Source organism: Typopeltis vanoorti, chromosome 10, assembly GCF_054136105.1.
Source record: "Typopeltis vanoorti isolate ZY-2024b chromosome 10, IOZ_Tvanoo_1.0, whole genome shotgun sequence".
Taxonomy (NCBI): Eukaryota; Metazoa; Arthropoda; class Arachnida; order Uropygi; family Thelyphonidae; genus Typopeltis; species Typopeltis vanoorti.
The window spans coordinates 24,566,535-24,587,584 of NC_143558.1; the positions used below are offsets into that span (position 1 = coordinate 24,566,535).

At 38.4% G+C, this 21,050-nt stretch overlaps 1 non-coding gene across 1 annotated transcript; it reads left to right on the forward strand.

The window, feature by feature from the left end:
- The first annotated feature begins 1,854 nt into the window (after window positions 1-1,854).
- LOC150102237 (U2 spliceosomal RNA) lies at window positions 1,855-2,042 on the forward strand. The gene has a single exon (XR_016548980.1). It is a non-coding gene; the product is annotated as a U2 spliceosomal RNA (small nuclear RNA).
- Window positions 2,043-21,050: the final 19,008 nt, after the last annotated feature.

Consider the following 21,050-nt stretch of genomic DNA (forward strand, 5'->3'; position numbering starts at 1 on the left):
AAGCTCTCTGGTCAGTTTATTTTTACGAAACTTTCATAGTTTCTGCATTCGGCTTTGAAATAATTCTGGATTTAATATCCACTTATATAATGATCTCCCCGTTTTGAAAATCGTTCTTTACGTTTGCACGCGACGGAACTCTTCATGGCAACAAGCACGACATGCAGACAATAACATGCAAATTCAACTTTTCGAATTGTCTATTGTGCTGTTGTTACTAGCGGATATTAATGCAGTTTTAAAATGTTGGAACTAAACTTCAGATTTTATGATTTGCTTATTTTAGCGTATGGCATATAGAATCCAATAAGCAGAACTACATTTATTTTCTGTTTAGGTGTTTTCTTCCAGCAGAAGACCGCAAACAGGCCAGTGGTGCTACAAACTTCTTGGCGGTTAAACGTAATTTATCCTAGGAGATTTTAATGCGAGGGAGAGGATAGTAAATGTAAGAACTAGACGATTTGGACCAGATAGGAAGAATGGAAGAGGAGGATTGCTAAATTTACATTGTTTTATAGTTAAGTTTCTGAAATACTAAAACGAAGACGCTATAGATGGAAATCACCAGTTGAAGTTGAAGGATATCAGATTGACTTACTATTCAAGAAGATACGGGATTCGACTAGTCATTAGTTTGCCAGTAGCCAAAATAGTAACCACTCACTGGTTATTGGCAAATGTAAAATAACAGAAGATGGAATATTGAATTACTGAAGACCTCAGTGTATATGTGTGCATAGAACTTGAAATTTGCATGCTTAAAATGAATGAACAGGATTAATAAAGGAAATAAAACCAGCAGATCGCGTTAATATAACCAAGTAATCCTTGGATTACAAATGAAATTTAAATGAACAATACCGGATTAAGCAAGATTTTTTTTTAAAAAAAAGGGGAACTTATTGAAGAATATATGTTAAGAAGTCGAACATAAATTACGCAATGAGGGTTATGACAAGGTATATCGAATAATTGCTGCATACAAGTGTCATCCCCAAAGTACGAGACGAAAAAAAAAAGTTACTTTGCTGATCTTGCACTTATGTAATGGGGGAGGGTATGAAGTTATTGAACAACAACATTAAGTTGAGTCTTTGACCACAGTTACTGTGTGAAAGGGGCGGGGAAACATGATTAACTGGAAAAAATGTAGGAACAGATGAGAGCGTTAGTACCGTGAATGGACGAGAAGGAACTTCATATTTAGTTTGAAGAGCATGGATTGTATTCCATGGGAACACATAGGATGGAAAGCTGTTCCAGAGGACAATAGAATGAACAAATGAGGTTTGTTCTGCGGATTTGATCTATGAAAGAATTGTTGAATAGTGTTTGAACCTGTTTCAATGGATTTAACAGAGGAATTATCGATACCAGTTTGGATGAATATTGGTATAGAAGTGTTTGTAGAAGATGCAAGCAGCAAAAATTATGCGCCTGAGAGAGGGAGAAAAAAAAATCAGCGAACGCCTTTTTATTCCCGTATACAGGAGTAGGTGAGACTGTTTTAGCCCTACCTAACTTTTGGAGACAGTGGGCAGTTCAATCTCCACTGGTATCTAGAGATAGCTGGCCCAAGGCTATCGCTAATTAAGCGGCACGCAGTGAAGAGAGACTGGTCAACAAGTGCCGCCGTGGTCCCTAACACAATATAATTAATGTCTGAAATAATGTGGGTTCCATGGTCGATTTTCTTGAATTTTTGTGAGAAGAAACTCGCTTGTCAGAGATCGAGTAAAAAAGACTTGGAAAAATTTCCTCTAGTCGCCGACTAGATTCCAAAGTAAGTCTTCCCTCGTGCGGTCAAGCGCAATGGTGTGCAAACGCCACATCCACTGAGCTACACAGGCTCTTGCCTCTCGGCCTTTTGGTTAATATCAAAGTGTAGTATCTGTTCTTATCGACTTAATAATATCAGCCTGAGAGAGATGGATCGTTAATCCTAAATGCCGTTTTGTATCGAGTTAAGTAATTTTTATGGAGTTTTAGGAGCACCGCTCCAGGTGTGCGAACATTATTCAACAGTTGGGCGGATTTATGATTTGTAAATAATTAACGCCTTGAACGAAAGGAAAATCCTTTTTTTATGATACTGAGGAAGCAAAAGTTGTAATATGCCAAGAAAAGAGAGATTATTTATTCTAGATAGTATCTAGACAAAGATACAGATAAATAAATCACAACTTTCAAACCATTCCAAGAATGGTTTGGAAGTTGTGATTTGTTCAGCATGGTTTATCGAATGAAAAGTGTATCGCGCAATTATCAAAGCTGTGTATTAGCTGGTGGTCAACTGGAGTAAGTAATTGATGTATAGGAGAGCGGGTTAGAAAAATGTATTGTAGACATTAGGAAGGAAAATATCGGGGGAAAGAGCATGACTCGAATATACAAATATTAGAAAATGAGCCAAACGGCCCATGCGCAGCTACCTAGACTGGTGAGATGACAAACATTTGAGAAGCATATGACAAAAGTATTGCGTAAATATTGTTTGCATGTATTTTCCTAAAGAAACAAATCTTGGCAATAAAGTAATGGGAAGCGTGGGAATAGCTGTGGTCCTAGTACTTTGGCATGCAAGTGTTTCTCTTAGTTTAAATTTTTAGTTTGGTTAATTTAATGCATCATCTCCTAAGCTCATAATTTAGACCAATAGTAAATGAAGCTATTTTGAAATATTAAGGTTTCGTTAAATGCGATTAAGTATAATTGTATAAATTGCAATAACCATTTTTACATAACATGGAAACATGTTCATAATGTATTGACTTTTTTGACATATGGTTATGTATTGAACTAATAAGTCTTAGACAGTATGGAGACTCCAGTTTTTCTGCTACTTCATCTGAAAGGAAGAGACGCATTTCTATTAAACGTTTTGCAGTCGTTTAAATGAAATTATTCCCTGTAAGTAACGAGACCCCTCCCTGTAGCCCGTTCAGTTTCGACCATACCCTTTGGTGAAAAAGACCCGTGTTTCAATCCCATCTACAAAGCAAGGAACCTTTCATTTGAAGGCGAGTTAGCTAATGTTATACAGAGCATGGAAGGATTTTTCATTCCATAAAACAGATAAGCCAGCTAGAGTAACTAGCACAATTGAGACTATACGCTGGCGTTTCACACTTTCCAATCTTTCGTCGCTGAAAGATTGCTTTCCTGCTCCTGCACAGTCCAAGTAACCTGAAGTAAGCACTGCAATATTGGAATGGTCTTGGAACACTACTATAGTAATAATGGATTCTGTGCGCCAAGCACACTTTGAAATTCCTGCGTATGCTATTTCTCCTGTTTTGTTCCCTTCAGGAAACATATTGCCAGTTATGAAAAGTTGTTGAACCTCCGAAATCTTCCAGAGACATCCAACCATCTCTCGACGTTCGAACCCGCAGAGCTTAACATGTCATTCTGAATTTACAATCAGAATGAGTAACAACGGGATGAGTTTAATTGGCGTTACTGAGTATTAATGCTCAAGTGTGTAACCCCAGAAAATCAGTGTGCATTTAGCACGGTTTTTTTTTATTACAAGGCACCTACGAAGAATCCGATAAGTCGTCACAGGAGGCCAGACTCGCATATGGTTAGGTTGCTTCAGTCTTACTTCTAAATAAAGACAGCATTGCTTAACCATTTGAGCTGCGCTTTAGTCATATTTCGTGGACACAGACGACCACAATTAGCACGCTAAATCGGATGGTTACTTCACATCATGAATTACTAACGATCAGAAGTTCATAATGCTCTCTCAACACGTTAGTTGGAATACGAGCACTTGTATTCTATGTCTTATGTGATCTTGGGTCCGAAACTCGTCGTCTGGGAGGCGAGATGTATTCAAGAAAAAATATTAAACTGAATGGTAGTAGCTAGCTAGTCTTACCCGGAGGTGGCAGACTTGTTTCATGCAGCAAAACAGACGAACCGGCAGGGAGCATATCCGCCATTAACCAACATCGCAGTCCGCTAGTCTTATACTGTTAGATAATTCAGCACTAATTTAAGACGGCCAGTTTTATACGTTGAAGATGACTCCTCGTCTGAACATTCGCTTTTTTCTTCGTTTACACATTGCAATCCTCCATTCAGCCACTATTTAGATTTAAACAAAATTGCGTGTCATTCATCTAACTGAACTACGTAGATGCTACAAGCGGAAGAAGAGATGAACTATCCTAAGAAGTAGACCAGCAGTAATAGTAATCTTGGAAACAACTGGCTGGAATGTCAACGTACAACAGTCCAACTATAGCGAAATTATCAAGTCAGAGTCAAGCTTGTGGCTCAAAACACCTGAAGTGAGCAAGAGACAAAAGACTTATTGCAAATAACTGCAGTAACTACTACGCAACACAACCACGATCTGCGGGGAAGATCTGAATGCACCATGCATCGGACGCTGTCTGGAATTGGGTCATAACTCCAGACGACCACTGAAGGTACCATGTTTGATTGGCAAACACATACTACTGCAGCTGAAGTGAGTCAATGACCAGCACTGGGAATCATGTTTTGTTTTTTTCATGAGTATTTGGAAGTACAGGATATGGCAACAAATTTTGCACGGAGTCATGGATTCATCCCGCTTCGTGACGAGCAAAATATGGTGACAGTCCTTCGCCTTCTTGATACTAGTAGAACAAGATTTGAATGATGTGACTCATCTGATCATCGTAGCCGACCAAAAACATTTCGCCACAAGGAAATATCATCAGTTAATTAAATTTTACCGAAAACCTGAAGTTTTTGAGTAAGTAGCTAAAGTTTATTTTGAATTTTCCAAATCTGCACTTCGCTGGTTGCAAATAGCTCTGTAACTCGACATTCAGTGCATGTTGAAGCGACTGGACATTTGACAAGAACATTTTATGGTTTTTGTAATAATTTCTGAACAGTGTATGTAGAAATTAGTATTACAAAGTGCACTTACCATATACGTTGATTTGTAATTATGAAGGTTGATTTAAATTTGACGAGTTATCAGTTGCAGTGACTTTTTTCCTGTTTCGTCAAAGAAATTTCTTCCTTAATGGTTGCTACTTAGCGACAAATCAATTTCGCAAGAGCAGCGAATGTTTTGTGAAACGGATCGTACATGAATGAGAAGATGCGTGCTGAGTATTACAGCAAGAAACTAGCATATATTTAACTTGCTGTAATACTCAGGAAAGGGAAGCTAAATAAGTGCATAATAAGAAAGTATTATAGTCATTAGTATATTGGAATATTCTGTGAAATTGTTCTATTGAAAAAAACAAAAAGTCCTAGGCCTCCCTTGCACTGTCATTATTCCACTTTCTCGCTAGAAAGCTGTTCTGGAAACATTTTTTCAATACAACAATATTTTAATTGTCATACCTTGCATTGCTTTGGACACCGTATACTCGTCAATTCTTACCTCGCGACTTCCCCAAAACAAGATTTTCGGATTCAATATCTTCTTTAATTGAAGGAATTAAGGCTGCTACGAATGTCTTTTGCTTATATCGAAGACAAACGTGGTTGTTGTTATAAACAGTTATATTACGACAACAAAACTTCTACAAATTTGTTTATATGGCGTTGTACTACTTGCAGTGGTGTAGCTAAAGCTTTTGCCGCCCGAGGCTATCCCTGAGTTTCCCGCCCCCTCTCAACACACGCCAAAAATACTACAAAAAGTCAAAACGACGTATAGGGAAATAAATTAAAACACTTTTTTAAAGGAAAACTTTAATTTTAACATTTTAAAATGTTATTTTTCTTGCTTTTCTGTTAGCAAAATCGTCGATGACATTGGCGAAGTCTATTTCATAGTAATTTAGGTAATTAATTTTATTTAGAAAAACTCCTCTCACAACTAGCAACACTTACAGCAATTGTGAGGAAAATTCGCAGTAGTATTACAATATTTGGAAATGAGTTCTCGAGACCGTATTTAAAATGAACTGCAAAAGTTCAAAAAGGTTCAAAGTGCCGCCCGGGGAGGGCTTTGCCTTCCCCTAGCTACGCCTCTGACTACTTTTAAACTTCATTTGAATATTAAGTTGCTATCAAAATTTACTTATTTTTCATTTTCTTATTACAGATTGCTATGCAATGGAAGATAGTAGCGAAAAAGGCGTTTCCAAGGAAAGTGTTGCGGTCGAGGAAGTAAGTGACGTTTCTGACCAAGATGCAAAGCAAAATTCACAAATTAATAAAGAAAAAGAATTTACAGATACGTCTGGGGATTCTATTAGCCTTCCTGAACAAAATAGTGATGAGTCCAGTTCATCTGATGATTGCTCCGACCGTTTGACCATTATCGAAAATTCAGCTCCAGTTTCTCTCGAGTCTCAGCCATCTATACCTATAGATGATTTATTGGTATTTAGAGAAACAAGTTTACAAGAAAATCTTCAAAAAATTGCAGAAGAGTCACTTGGTTCAGTACGTGAACACGATATGTATTCTGGTTTTGCAGAAGGTAGCAATGAGATGCAAAATCCTGTTGGTGATATACCTTCCTTTCCTTCTGTTTCGAATTCTGTAGGATTTACTGGAGAATATTCTGATTATGTGCCAGATTTTTCTGACATGTATAATGATTCGTATAGTTTTTGGCAATTACCTGGACAAGAAAATGAAAGGCAAAATAACAGTGAATGTGTGATGTCCCCAGCGGTAACAGCCCCATCTGACAGTTCCATCTTTGATTGGTTGAATGCAGAACGCAACTATCAATGGTCAGCCAGTGACAAATCTGAACGAAATAGGTTTACATATATTAACCCATTATCCATATATGTTCCACCTCCCCAAAATGTGCCCATTCCTAGAAATACGTATTGTTCCAATGTGCAGCAGTTTGCGCCTTACTCCATACCTGATGCCATGGCAGTTCCGATAACCCAAGCGCCCATAAATTCACTTCCTATTTTAGGAAATAAATCGTTGAAGGCCCCAGTCCCAGTGAACTTGCCATCATTTTCTATGACATTCTCATCTAAACCGTCTGTTTATCGTCCTAATAATGAAATGTATCAAACATTGCCTACAGAAAAGAGCGTAGAACTTAATTGTATGAGAAATTATCACAAAGACAAACCAGTAAATCAAGAACTTGTGCAGTTTGTTCCTGTTTCTCCTATATCCAGTGGCATTATCGCGGCTTCCGAGTCGTTCTCTGCTAACCGTATATTAAAAGCTGATCAACCGATCACCTCCAAAGTGCTTCCTGCTAATATCCATGCACTTAAATTGCCCTTAACTTTACCTCCATTACTAAAACCTGTTACTCCGCTAAGACAAGAAGTACGCCCACAATATGTTCATCTCACGCACTCTCTGCTTCCTGCAAGTTTAGATTTCAGCATAACTACAAATGGATCTCATTGCACTTCTACAACACCGTCTTTTAGCCATCCAATTAACTCGGGAACTGGAGCAAAATACAGCAAGCCGTCTTTAACCTTTCTTCATCCTTATGTATCTGTTGTGGAAAAAGAAAGCCTTCTCTCAGCCACACCTAAGGCATGCCAGTCATCTCATCTTTTATCCACAGAAATAAAAGCGAGCTATGCGTGCAAAACAGTTCGAGAGTTACTTCAAGAAAGACATCAGCAGAATGTGGAAAATAAAAACGATTCGAAATCGACGACTGAAAAAAAGCAGGAAAACGAAACTGAATCATCGCTTCGAGCGAACAGTACGTTTATTAACGTACGAAACGAAGCAATTGAATCATTACATCCACCTAGCAATACGTTAGCTAACTCCAACGGTAGTAACGGATGTAGCGAGTTGGTAGACAGTACAACTTCGCTAGGTGAGTTTACTTGTCAGTTTATGAATCATAAATCTTGACTATTAACTGCTTTTAAAAACGTTATATATATAAAAAAAAAAAAAAATTATAACTACTCAAATAGTACTTTGCTGTTTCTTGCAACCGGAATATTTTCTCTTTTTTCTTGGATGCGTCTATGTAGCTTGGGGGAAGTGGTGTGTGCCGTATTTGACACTAGACCACCCGAAGAAATTACTCGTAAGTTTTATTCTAGTCGCAGACTAGAGGAATTTTATTAAGCCTCCCCCCCCCCTCGACCGAACCCCGCGTTAGTCGATCTCTAGCACGAGCAAACGGGTTTATTATTATTATTATTATTCCTGATACCTCCAAGGAGTCCGAAGACTCATCGCGGGAGGACATCTTCAACTATCTCTACACCTTACCTCTACTACGAATCAACGCCATCTACCGCCCACCTCCAACACCACCACAACTAGTAATTTTTTTGTCTGTAAATTGCGTGTGTTCTGAAGGGCCGATTTGTATGTATGCGGGATGAAAAACCCGAGTTTCCGGGAGAAAAAACCCTGCTACCTCCGTATGAGATCGGAGAATCGAACTTAGGCCTATTCCAATCGAAGAGCGCAATGTACCGTCGTTCTTCCAATTGCGCTACGGAGGCGCTTAATCCGAGAATCACGCGCCCCGCAACACTATCGCTAGACTGCCACGCATACCACTGCATTAACACTCGGGAGGTCGCTTCATAAAGAGGTTTTTCGGCCCGTAAACTCAAGAAAATCGACCATAGAACCTACACTATTTTCAGATAGCAGAAACATAGCGTTAGGATTAGGGACCGCGAGATGGCAGCACTTCTCAGCTGCCTCTCTTCACTGGAGGCTATGTATAATTAGATAGTCTTGGGCCAGCTATCTCTGGCTATTGGTGGAGATTGAACACCCCCCCCTCAGTCTCTGAAAGTTAAATAGGGCTAAAACAGCCTTGCGTACACCCTATATGGGCACAAAAGGTGTTAGCTGGTTTTTTTTTTTATAGTGCTTATCTCTTCTCATCTAGCTATGTGGAAGCTTGGATAGATGGACAGTTTGAGGACTGGAGTAATGTTTTCCAATGATCCTATGTTTATCAGCTGTTCACAGTAAGCATGGCATCAATATGGTGACCTACAGGGTGCTTAGAGTAACCAGGTTGTCTAACAAGAAGTGAAATGAAATATTGTAAGCCATCAATTGAATTTTACTTAGTGACTAATCGAGACAAAGTTAAATCAAATCTGACTGTCCAAATCAATGGGTTCTTTGATTTTATGTTAATAAGAATACCACCGGCACACTCGCAAAAGGTTGTAAATGTGTTAAACTAGTTCTCCCAACTCTAGACATCAAAAATAAACTAAGCCATTTCATGTGTCCATTAAGCTGAATTGCAACGATCGTCAAGCACCTAAAACAGACTTGGTTGTTATCCTTAAACTTAAACGCCTGATAACTTATCAGCAATAAGTTAATAAATTAATTATTTACTTAGTTTCTGTGTTCTAATATATACCGTTAAAAAATAAACAGCATTGGTTGTTATCCATTATATATATTAAGGTCCTTGAAAATTGTAGAGGGGTGGATTGGTTGTGAGTGGCATTACTTTTGTCATTAGATCTGTCATGTATCAACGCTCAGCATTATAAAAGCTAAAGATAAGCTTAAAATAAAAGCATAAATTCATTAGCGTATTATACTGTACAGTAATTATACGTAGTTCATATCAAGCCAAATAAAGAGGAATGATACTTCTGCTTGTTAGTGTGATCTTCAGTAACCAAGATCATATGAGCTAGTGTGGTAACCTTAGCAATATGCTTTCTAAACATCAGCTCTGTCTACTGCCAGTCCCATATCCCTGGCTTCATCAATGTGATACATAGCTTCTAATATTTTTCGACAAAAATGCACAACACGACACTTTTCCTCATATTAAATTGATACGTGTTAGGGATCGCTTAACCACGCTACTGATCATCAAGACATCTATAGATAAGGTTATCATGGATGCAAAGTGCATATTAAAATTGTAATACCATTGATATTACATTGAAACATATGATGGATACGAAGCGTATGAGGATGCGTATTTTATCCATAATGGCTGGTTAGGTTGTTAAGGGTCAAAGCCAAATAACTGGGTGGTGACCTCCATATCGCATTTCAGGAATGTGACATGGAGGTCGAAGTGAGAACCGACTGGGGCTTCTGACCTAAAACAGGGTGCACCTTCACATGCACCCTGTTAGTAGGTATCCACTGGGTACTAAACAAGGATTGGCTGGCAATTTGGGACTTAGCCAACCAAATTGCACTTTGTTGGCTTGAACCACAAATTCATATTATGGTACAACACAATGAGATTTCATGGTGGCTAGGGCATTGCATGATTAAGCAAGGCCCCTGCTGTTTTCATCAAGGAACTAGGACGAACAGTGAAAAGTCAAACTAATATTTTTAGACAAAAATGCACAACATCACACTTTTCTCCATGTTAAATTGATACATGTCAATTTAATTGTCACGTATCAATTTGTGACAATTAAATTGACAGTTATCAATTTAATTGTCATGGATTCCTATTGTCAGTTCTTCTGACAATAGGAATCATCAATATAAGGAGTATTAATGGAAAGGAAATCGAACTTGCAGAAGAAGTGAAAACGTATCATTATTATTATCTGAGACCTCCAGTCAAGGACTCATCGAGGGAGGCTGCAAATTACCCAACCCAGCTATCATACCTTCCCTTAAATTCATTTACACTAGATACACTCACTATCCCTAAGGGCAAATTATTTCATTCACTCACTGCTGTCTGGGAGAAAACCTAGCTCTTACCCCTTCCTTGACTGAGATCAACCTTAACTTCCATGGATGTCCCCATGTTCTTTCCCTGCCTTCCATGTAATCAAAAATTTCATCATTTGAAATGCTATAACACCCATTCAAAAGTTTATAGACCACTATCATACCATCCCTCTTTCTCCTGTTAACCAGAGACTGCAATCCACATATTTGCAATCTGTCCTCATAATCTAAATCCCATAATCCAGATATAAAATCCTTAATTCTTCTTTGCACCCTTTCCACAGCTTCTTTATCGCCTTGGAACCCAGAGACCAAATCTGCACACAATCCAGGTGTGGTCTTATCAAAGAGGCAAAATTACTTCCTTATCCTTATATGTCAAGGTTCCTTCAACAAAGCAATTATCCTCTGAGTTGTATTTGCAACTTTTGCTATGTGACCTTTGAACTTTTAATTCTTACCCACCAATACAACAAGATCTCTTGCCTCTTCAGTTTCTTATAGCATAACCCTGCCAATATAATATACAGCTGGAACTCTAATCATGCCAAAGTGCATAACTTTACACTTACTAACATTAAACTGACATCCATTTTCGTTTGCCCAGATTTCCAGTCTATTCAAATCATTTTGTAATTGCTGAATATCAGCAGCATCCCTGATTGCCCTGCCTATCGTCGCATCATCAGCAAACAATTGCAAATCTGATGATAGACCCTGCTTGATGTCATTAATGTATAGATTGAACAATAATGGCCCAAGGACTGAACCTTGAGGTACACTGAGGTTACCTTAACTCTGGCAGATTCACCCACTGTATACCACTTTTTGATATCTGTCTGTCAACCATCTCCTGATCTAAGTCAATAGATTATATTCCAGTCCCATATTCTCCAGTTTACAACAGCATATCGTGTGATATCCTATCAAATGCCTTAGAAAAATCCAACAAATTACTAAAACATGACCTTCCTTTAGTAAACCCATGCTGTTCCCTGCAGAGTATAGAATGCTTATCTACCCATTTCTGTATGCGAGTTCTTACCAAATTCTCTAAAATCTTCACTACCACACCAGAGATACTAATAGGTCGGTAGATAGACATATCAGTTTTTGCACTATCCTTGTGCAATGGAACTATCATACATTCCTGTGGTATCATTCCTGAGCTGAGACTCAAGTTATATAAATTTCAAAAGAACGTGTAGGATATATTTTGCATGAAGAATTGCAAATGAAAAAGCTTTGCGCAAGATGGGTACTGCGCTTGCTCACAGTAGATCAAAAATGCACTCGCATGAAAATCTGAACAGTGCTTGGAGCTTTTTAACAAGAATAAAACTGATTTTGTGCATCAATTTATTACTATGGATGAGACTTGTAATTCACCATTACACATCAGAATCTAAACAGCTGTCAAAACTGTGGACAGAAGCTGGTTGTTCAGCGCCAAAGAAGACAAAGTTGGTTCCATCAGCAAGAAAGGTCATGGTATCGGTGTTTTGGGATGCCAAAGGCATTTTGTTTATTAATTATCTTGCAAAGGGTAAAACAATAACTAAGGAATATTATTCTTGTCTTTTAAGCAGACTAGACAAAAAAATTTGTGAGAAAAGACTGTTTGCAGAAGAAAAAAAAATCATCTATTATTATTATTACCCCAAGACCTCATGGAGTCAGACTCATCTGGGAGGTTCTTTTATCTCACTCACACACACACACACACACACACACACACACACACACACACACACACACACACACACCTCATCATACCATGTCTTAAACACACTCAAACTCCTTGCAGACACCACACTCTCAGGCAAGGCATTCCAATCATTCACAACTCTGCACGAAAAAAACCTGCCTCTCACCCCCACCCCACTTTCAGAGGTGCCCTGGATCCAGGGCACCTCTGAAAAAATAACTAATATCCTCAAAAAATATGACCTTACTTCCTGTTACAGACCATATAAAAAGTTGGCATCCCTTATCCGCTCTACCAAAGACCAACCACTTCCCCTAGACCTACCTGGTGTATACCAATTCCCTTGCAGCTGCAAATTGTCCTACTTTGGCCAAACAGGCAGAACAACAAATATCAGGATTTCAGAACACCAAGACTACATCCAGTTTCACCAGTACAGCCGCTCTGGGCTGGCAGACCATGCCTTAGATACCCATCATAAAATTCGTTGGAAGAAAACAAAAATAATCCATCGCAGCAAGTTTAAATACGAAAGATTATTCAAAGAATCTTCAGCAGCTCTAAAAAACGTTCCTAACCTCAACAAATTTGGGTGCATGAAACTGCCCCAAATCTGGGAGACTTTCATTATGAGAACTTCAGCCCAACTGCCAAGACTACCAAATTAGCCCGCAAGAGGGCACCATTAGGACTTTAGGAACAAAATTAGTTTCTTACTTTCTTCCTCATTTGCTTTGTTAGTTCCTTAGTGCACATACCATATCTTTATGTTCCTGAAGATGGCAATGTGACATTGCCGAAATATAGAAGTGATTCATTAAAGTTATCTTTAATTAATATACTTTATATGCATTGTTAATTCCGTAAATTAATTATCAGTTAGAACTCCTTTAGGATTCTTTTTGGCTTCATTAGCTAACTGCTGTTCATACCCCTCTTTAGCTATTCTCACCAACCAAGTCACCCTCCTTGCCTGGTCTTTGTAGGCCTCATGAAATTGGTTATTTCCACTTCTCTTATGCTGCCTCCACAATGCCCTTTTTCTCTGTATCGCATGCTTAATCTCTTTATTCATCTATCTTGCACCTACTTTATTTAACCTTCTCACCCTTGGAATATATTTAGACATTGCATCTACTAGATAGTTTTTGAAAATCCCCCAAGCTGCATTGATCTCTTTTCCAGCTAACTCCTCATTCCACGCTACAACCGCAGGCTGTCTCCTGAGCTCTTCGTAATCACCCCCCCCCCTTGTAGTTCCACATATACCCTTTTCTTACAGAGGTCCTCACACTGCTGGCAACCACCCAGGTAATCACCTCATGGTCACTCTCGCCAGTCGGTGGATCATTTGACACCTCATTTATAATTACATCCTCTGATGAGATGACCAAATCCAAGACCCTTAATCCTCGTGTGCCCTCTGTTGCATACTGTCTGAGGTAGTTATCCCTCAAAAACTCACTCATTTTCTTTACTTCCAGTTGCTGTCTCATCATTCCAGTCTATATTGCCATAATTAAAATCGCCCATAATGATCACCCTTTTCTTATTTGCTTGCTAATTTGACTATACATTTCATTATCACCACCATCCACTTTACCTGGTCTATAACAACATCCCACCAAGTATTTGATTCCATTCACCTCTATCTCACACCATACTGCCTCAAAACTACTGGCACTATTTCTGTCTTGCATCTCTACTTTGTATGGACATAACTCTTTCTCTATCATCAATAGCACTCTCCGTCCCTTTTTACCCCTTCTATCCTCACGAAACACATCATACCCTTCCCTCTCTATTCCTGTCAGGATGTCATCCTCTTCTAACCATGTCTCACTTATTCCGACAATCTTTGGGTGAACAGATGCAATTAGTGCAACCATTTCATCTGCCTTGTTTCTTATACTTCTAGCATTGGTATACAAAAACAACAGCTAGTTCCACTGATACCACTCACTCAATGTGATCTCTTCATGCTCTACTGGGGCCATTTCCCTTTCTGCTTCTTCATTTTAGAACCCTTTTCAATTCCAAATGTTTCCTCTTGATCCCTGGTCATCCCATTCCTTTCCTGCCTACACATGCTCTCACCTCCTCTTGGAGCATCCACCTTTCTTGCTGTGTACCCCTGTCCACCCTGAGCCTCCTCGTTTCCCTTCTCCTCTTGCACACCCATTCTCTCAGTTTCTCTACTCGTACCACTTGCTTCTCCATTCATATCCACTTCTTCAATCTCTCCTGTCTTTCTCTCCTGCTCTTCCACATCACTCTCCTCTCAATCTGATTCATTCTCTCTATTCACTTCTCTACCTTCTAGCAGCAGTTTCTCCAAGCGATTCGCACCATAACCACTCAAATGCAGTCCATCACTCCTGTACAGCTCACTTCGTCCCTCAAACTCATTCCACACATTAAAAAACTGTACTCCAATCTCCTCACACATTTCAGCCAGCATATCATTCATAATCCTTGCTCTCTGCCTCATTTCACCAGTCATACCTAGGCCACTGACTACCCTTCCTGTCACATTATTCTCTTTTATCCTTCTAAGCAGCCTATCTTTTATCAGGACAATGCACCTGCCCACAAAGGTGTTTTGGCAATGGGAAAATTAAGGGATCTGCACTATGAATTGTTGGAACATCCACCCTATTTCCCCAGATTTGGCTCCCTCTGACTTCTGTCTCTTCCCAAAACTAAAACTCTTCCTCATTAGTCAGCGTTTTTCTTCGAATCAAGAGGTGATTGCAGCTGTAAAAGGGTATTTTGCTGATCTTACTGAAAACCACTACAGGGACGGGATAAAGGTGCTGTGGCATCACTGGAATAAATGTATTAGTCTTGAGGGAGATTATGCTGAAAAAAAAAAAAAATTTTTTTAATGTTTTTTCATTGTTAGGCCGAGAACTTTTCAGACCACCCTCATATACTCTCAAAGCCATTAGTGCTATTTCTACTATGATTCTCCATTCTGAGAGGTACGGTTAATCACTTATCTTGCTCCCCCCTCCTTATTCTGCCAAAATATGCTATACCTTTCAATTTCTATCCTTCCTCATTAGAACATCTTCTTCAGTTAATCAAGTTTTACTGATACCAACAATCTTTGGAGAGATTGAGTCAATCAGTACCACAAACTCATTCTTTTATACAAATGCCTAGGAGCATTTGGAATAAACCAGTGCATTACCATTATTACTTCTTGCATACTCCACTTGGCTCTGTAATATTACCCTCTCATTTCTCAAGCCACTTTCATCACATGAGGTCATCCTTGTTTTTCTGCCCTAGCACTCACTTGCTCAGAAAATAAGTCTCTAAATGTAATCCATTTCTTGCAAAATTCTATCCTTAGATATACTCAATGCATTCAGATTTTTATTACTATTACTCCAAGACCTCATGGAGTCAAAGACTCATCTGGGAGGCTCTTTTATTACACAGCTCATCATACTGTGTCTTAAACATACTCAAACTACTTGCAGACACCACATTCCAATGCAAGGCATTCTAATCATTTACAACTCTACATGAAAAAAACCTGCCTCTCACACCCTCTTTATACAATTTCCAGGGTTGACCTCTGGTTCTCCCCTGATCTCCCGCTATTTTCTGTAGAACTTCTTCAGCATTGATCCTATAACAACCCACTTACTAACTTGTAGGTCTCTATCATATCTCCCCTCTTCCTCCTGCCACCAGACTCTGCAAATTACACCTTCTCAATCTTTCCTCATACTCGACATTCCTCTGGAATGTCGAGTATGAGTCCAAGGTTTTAGACACCTCTTTTACAGCCTCATTATCTCATTCATCACTGTTCTCTTCGTCACTCTGCATTATCATACTTGGGCAACACACTTGCTATCTCTCCTCTGACACATTTCTGCTGTGCTATCCCTTAACATCAATCTCAAATCTTTCACAACATGATTCATGTTACCCCCTCAGGTCATTTGTACCAACTATTACTATTCTCTCCTCTACATTTTCATCTTGCTTCATTGCTTAGTCACTCGGTTGTTTCTCCAAGAAAGCAATCTTCTGGCATTCTCCTTCCTCTTCTTGTTCTCCACTTCTCTGAATTCTTCAGTCTGTCCTTTGCTCTTGGACTTCTTTTTCCTTTTCTCTTTCCCTTAGTTTTCTCATTGTCTTGCCTTCTTCCATTCTCATGACTTTCTTTTACATATACTCTTGTTCTCTTTTCATTAGTTAACCTGTTCACCCTCTTCAGCTCAGTCTTGCATGCCTTCTACTTTTTCTTATCCTGCCTTCCATGGATACTATCAAAGCCATTATGTCAAAACTGCAACATTTCATCATAATCCTTTCCTTCATGTTACTACATTTCCTCAGATGCACTAAGATATATCATCAGCAACTCTTGCATGTTCTTTATCTGTCTCTTCTGTTGCTTGCTTGAAACACATCACTTTTGCTGCTACTAAATGGCTATCACTTCACAAAATCCTTTTGCTCATATTTCATGCACATATGCAATTTTCCAGAAACATGTGCTGTTTACAAAAGCATCTTGTAGTGGGTATTTGCTTCTATAAAATTTTCAGTAATTCACATCTAGTAAACAAGTTGGAATTTCAATGAAGAGAAGGATAATTGAAATTACTTTTTTTTTTTTAATATGCACATTGTTTTTCTTCCATTAGATACTGGATTACCGCCATTTAAAATTGGAAGAGTGGATGCTAAAGAACATAGACCTAGGCACTATGAAATGGAACGACTTGAAATTGGCTCATTTGTAGTAAGTAGTGCATATAAACTTATATTACTAGTGTAACTTTTGAAATTTTAATGATACTTTTAAAACATTCAGGAAATGTTAAAGGATTTTTGCATCACTTTCACAAATCAACAAGTTGGATTTTTGATAGACTCGCATCATGGAAGGGCACAATATAACAATGGTATATTGTGCCCTTCGATTTGAAAAGACCTAAATTCATTTCTCATTGTTGCAAGAGGAATCTTTATATGGGCTTTTTCATTTGTGAAAGTAAGGTGAGTCAGGTGACCTCATACAGAGGTAGCAGAGTCCCCCCCCTACACACACACATACCAGAAACTGATTTTTCATTCCACATACAGGCAAATCGGCCCTCAGAACACCTAATTTACAGGCAAAAAAATACCGTTGGTGGTTGTGATGGATGGTAGAGGCATTGATAAGTGTGTAGTAAGAGAATTAAATAATGGGGAGATGGGTTAGATGTGTGTAGCTTAGTGGAGTGCCCTCTCTCAGTGAGTCCTTGGACTCCTTGGAGGTGTCACATAATAATTATGAATATTGGATTTGAATAGGCTCTTGTAACTTTAATGAAATGCAAATAGTTATTGAATATATTATTCCAGTATCAGAAAAAATACCTTGTATCACTTTTTTTTTTTTGGAGGGGGGGGGGGGGGGGGAAGAAACTTATTAGGAACTGTATATTATAGTGTTTTACAAATTTGTAAATGTAAACATGTCTCAAGAAGCCTGACAAAAAGAACAGGATGTGTGTGAAGGGGGAGGGGAAGAGAACTATATTCCATCTCTTTACTGCCCAACAAAGTAATTTTTATATCTACTACTTTCTACCTAATCTAAGTGTCCTGTTATCACCAAATGACTAACTTTATTTATATAAATTTCCTTTTGACAATGAAGTGGTTATTATGTAGTCTTAGACGAAGTATTTTCTAGCTGATTTGTCTTTTTCATTAGACCTCCATGAGTGAAGACTTGTCGTGGAGGGTCCTCACTGTTGCAAAACTCATTAAATCATTAATTGCTTAAACTCGTTCACTGTTTCCACTTGCTACATGTGCAGGCACTTCATTTCACTTACCAACCAACCTGTGCAATAAAAGCTTTCATATATTCTGTACACAAGATACAGAACCTATACACATGAGTGCTATGTGTATGTGAGGTGCAGATGAAGATTAAGAAATAAGTGTGACATTTTTTTTTTGACGTTGCAGATTGTAGATGTTTGTGAATACTTTGAGGAAGGCTGTTCTAGAGGACAGAGGCAGATGGAATAAAATAGGAAGATGAATCAGGTTTAGTGTTTGGAGTTGCACTGAAAAGGATTGCTGCTACTCTTGTTTTAACAGGCTCAACAGAAAGATGAATGATGTTATATATTATGATGAAATAGTTACAGTGCTGAAACAATGCATTGGTATAGAAGTTGAATTGAGGCTAATGGTGAGATAGTCTGAGCCATATTGCTCTCTTGAACAGCATTAAGAATTTTTAGACCAGTTTTAGGTGCACTATCCCAAAACATGTTTGGTTTTGGGATAGTGCACCTAAAGATATATGGCTTTGGGATTTGCATAATTAGTAGCTGGTGAGAAGTTATTGATGTGATGTGTTTATGCTAAGAGAAGTTGGAGGCAAATGTCAGTCCAAGCACACAGAGCTGATCCTCTCTGGTAATTTGGGTATTACTGATAGTAAGGATAAGTGAGCTTAAATCCTTTTTGTGAGGGAAAGACTGCATTTTGGTTGTACTGAAGGTGACCAGATTATCTTTGACCAATTGAAGGATGATATGGCATTCATCTTCAACCAGTACACCTTGAACATTGATCTTCAAGCTTGGGACATCTGAGCACTACATGATCTATCAAGTGAGTGTGAAGAAGAGTACTATCAAGCACTCAGAATTTAATCTTTGAGGGGGGTGGGACAAGTTGAGTAGACGATTTGAGAAAACACTACACATTGCATACGATCTATGACTCAGCATTTGCAGTGATCGCATACATGATACCCATTATCTCCTCTGGCCTGGCTCATGCAAACGAGATTGCACTCAGTCCACCCAAGTACTACTTCGTTCACCCTTACGTTCACAGCGGCTGTGATTCCCGAGAGCTATAGGATATTCCCACCTTATGTGACCGCTAATTCATAAGTAGTATAGAAATAGAAGACACGACACAAAAATAAAAAGGAATTTTAATTAGGAAAAGATTTTTGGAAAATTTTATTTTTTCTTTTTTTTTTGGGGGGGGGGAGCAGTCTTTTTTTGTTGGGATTTAGTTTTTGAAGGAGAATTCTTTTGTTTGTAGTGCACTGTCAATGTTTGTACATCTCATTGATTCATTTATAGTCGTATGAAAGGAATGGCTGGGACATGCAGTGAAAGAAAATACTCTTGGATTGATCACCCATACAGAAAGCGAGTAGTCTATGCCATAACATGACCTCAACAGGACTTCCTACATGTTACTTGGAATCTTTATCCAGACATAATCTGCAGAATATGTGACTACATGATTGTTAGTTGATTGGGAAGCCTGACTCATTACTGACAGGTTCTGAATCCATATTGTCTGACAGCTGACCTGCTGCACCACTTTCCACTAATCTGCCTTTGAAACAAAGTTTTGTGTCTGAGTATGTTTGGCATGTCCTCAAAGGGCATCTCTCACTGCATGGAGAAGAGAGAGAAGACAAGTGTGAGTAGTGAAGTGAGAAGCTTTTTTTCTTTCTGTAAGCAGTTTCTTTCATATTAATGCAGTAAAGACCTTAAACTTTTATCTTCCCTTTAACATGTTAGACAAGTGGCCTGTTAAGAAACTTAGCATCATAGCAAATTAAGCTATGATAAGACAGTTAAGACTATCTGCATAGTCTGTCAGTGTATTTGACTATTTGGGCAAATGCACATTGGTATCGCTCTGGGATGAAAAGCTCATTTCTAGGAGGACTTAAAATCAAAAGACAAAGGTCATGTAGTTAATAGAAATTTGAAATTCAGTGGATATTGTGAATATTTTGGTGAACACAGCCCAGAGGCTGCTGTTGATACTAAGGATTGACTAGCACAGAAAGGAAAGTAGTAGTTTTTTGTATAAAGCTGATTATAGGGGTTTAATGGAATAAATATAGCACATATAAATAATTAAGCAACATGTTTAATCACTTATATTTCATCTGTCACTGAGACATCTTCTGAGAAACAGTATTAAAATTGCATAAACACTTAGTGTTTAATCTTTGCATAAACATGGAATACCTTCTATGGTGCTATTGACTAGTCTTAGCTGTGTTGGGCAGGAGGCCTAAGAATTATTTTCCCAAATTTTGGGAAGTTGAATATAACTATTTATTAAGATTTGTTTTTAATTCTGCTGCTGATTCTAAAAAAGTCTTTCAAATTTGTATTTTTTGTGGTGAAGCATACTAGTTTTTTCCCATTTCTGTGCAAAGTATCCAAGGCATGGTCAACAACCCCTAGCTGACAACTTATGGTGACGGATGTATTTTTTATTTTCTTGTAGGCAGATGTTAGCAGATCTCCTACTTTGACCATAAGATAAGTTGCAGGAATAAGGAACTTTGTAAACACCTGGAACTGATAGAGGAGCTTGGGAGAGTGGATGAGGGTAGCCAGCTTTAGATAATGTTTGAAAGCTGTGTAGAGATTAATACTTTTTTTTAGAGATCTGGGTATCAAGGAACAATGATAGCATTCCTATAGTCAACATGTTGAGAGGAGATGGGAGGAACATTTTGTTGATCTTTTTGACATTGTAGCCTTTGGACAGGAAAGTCTTGTAAATAAGAGTTCAGCAATAAGATCAGCCTCAGTAGAACAGAGGTTGGAGGTACTATTAACAAGGATTTTGATAACACCATATTGTTGAGAAGGGGATGATGGGAAAATTTGTATGTATTTAC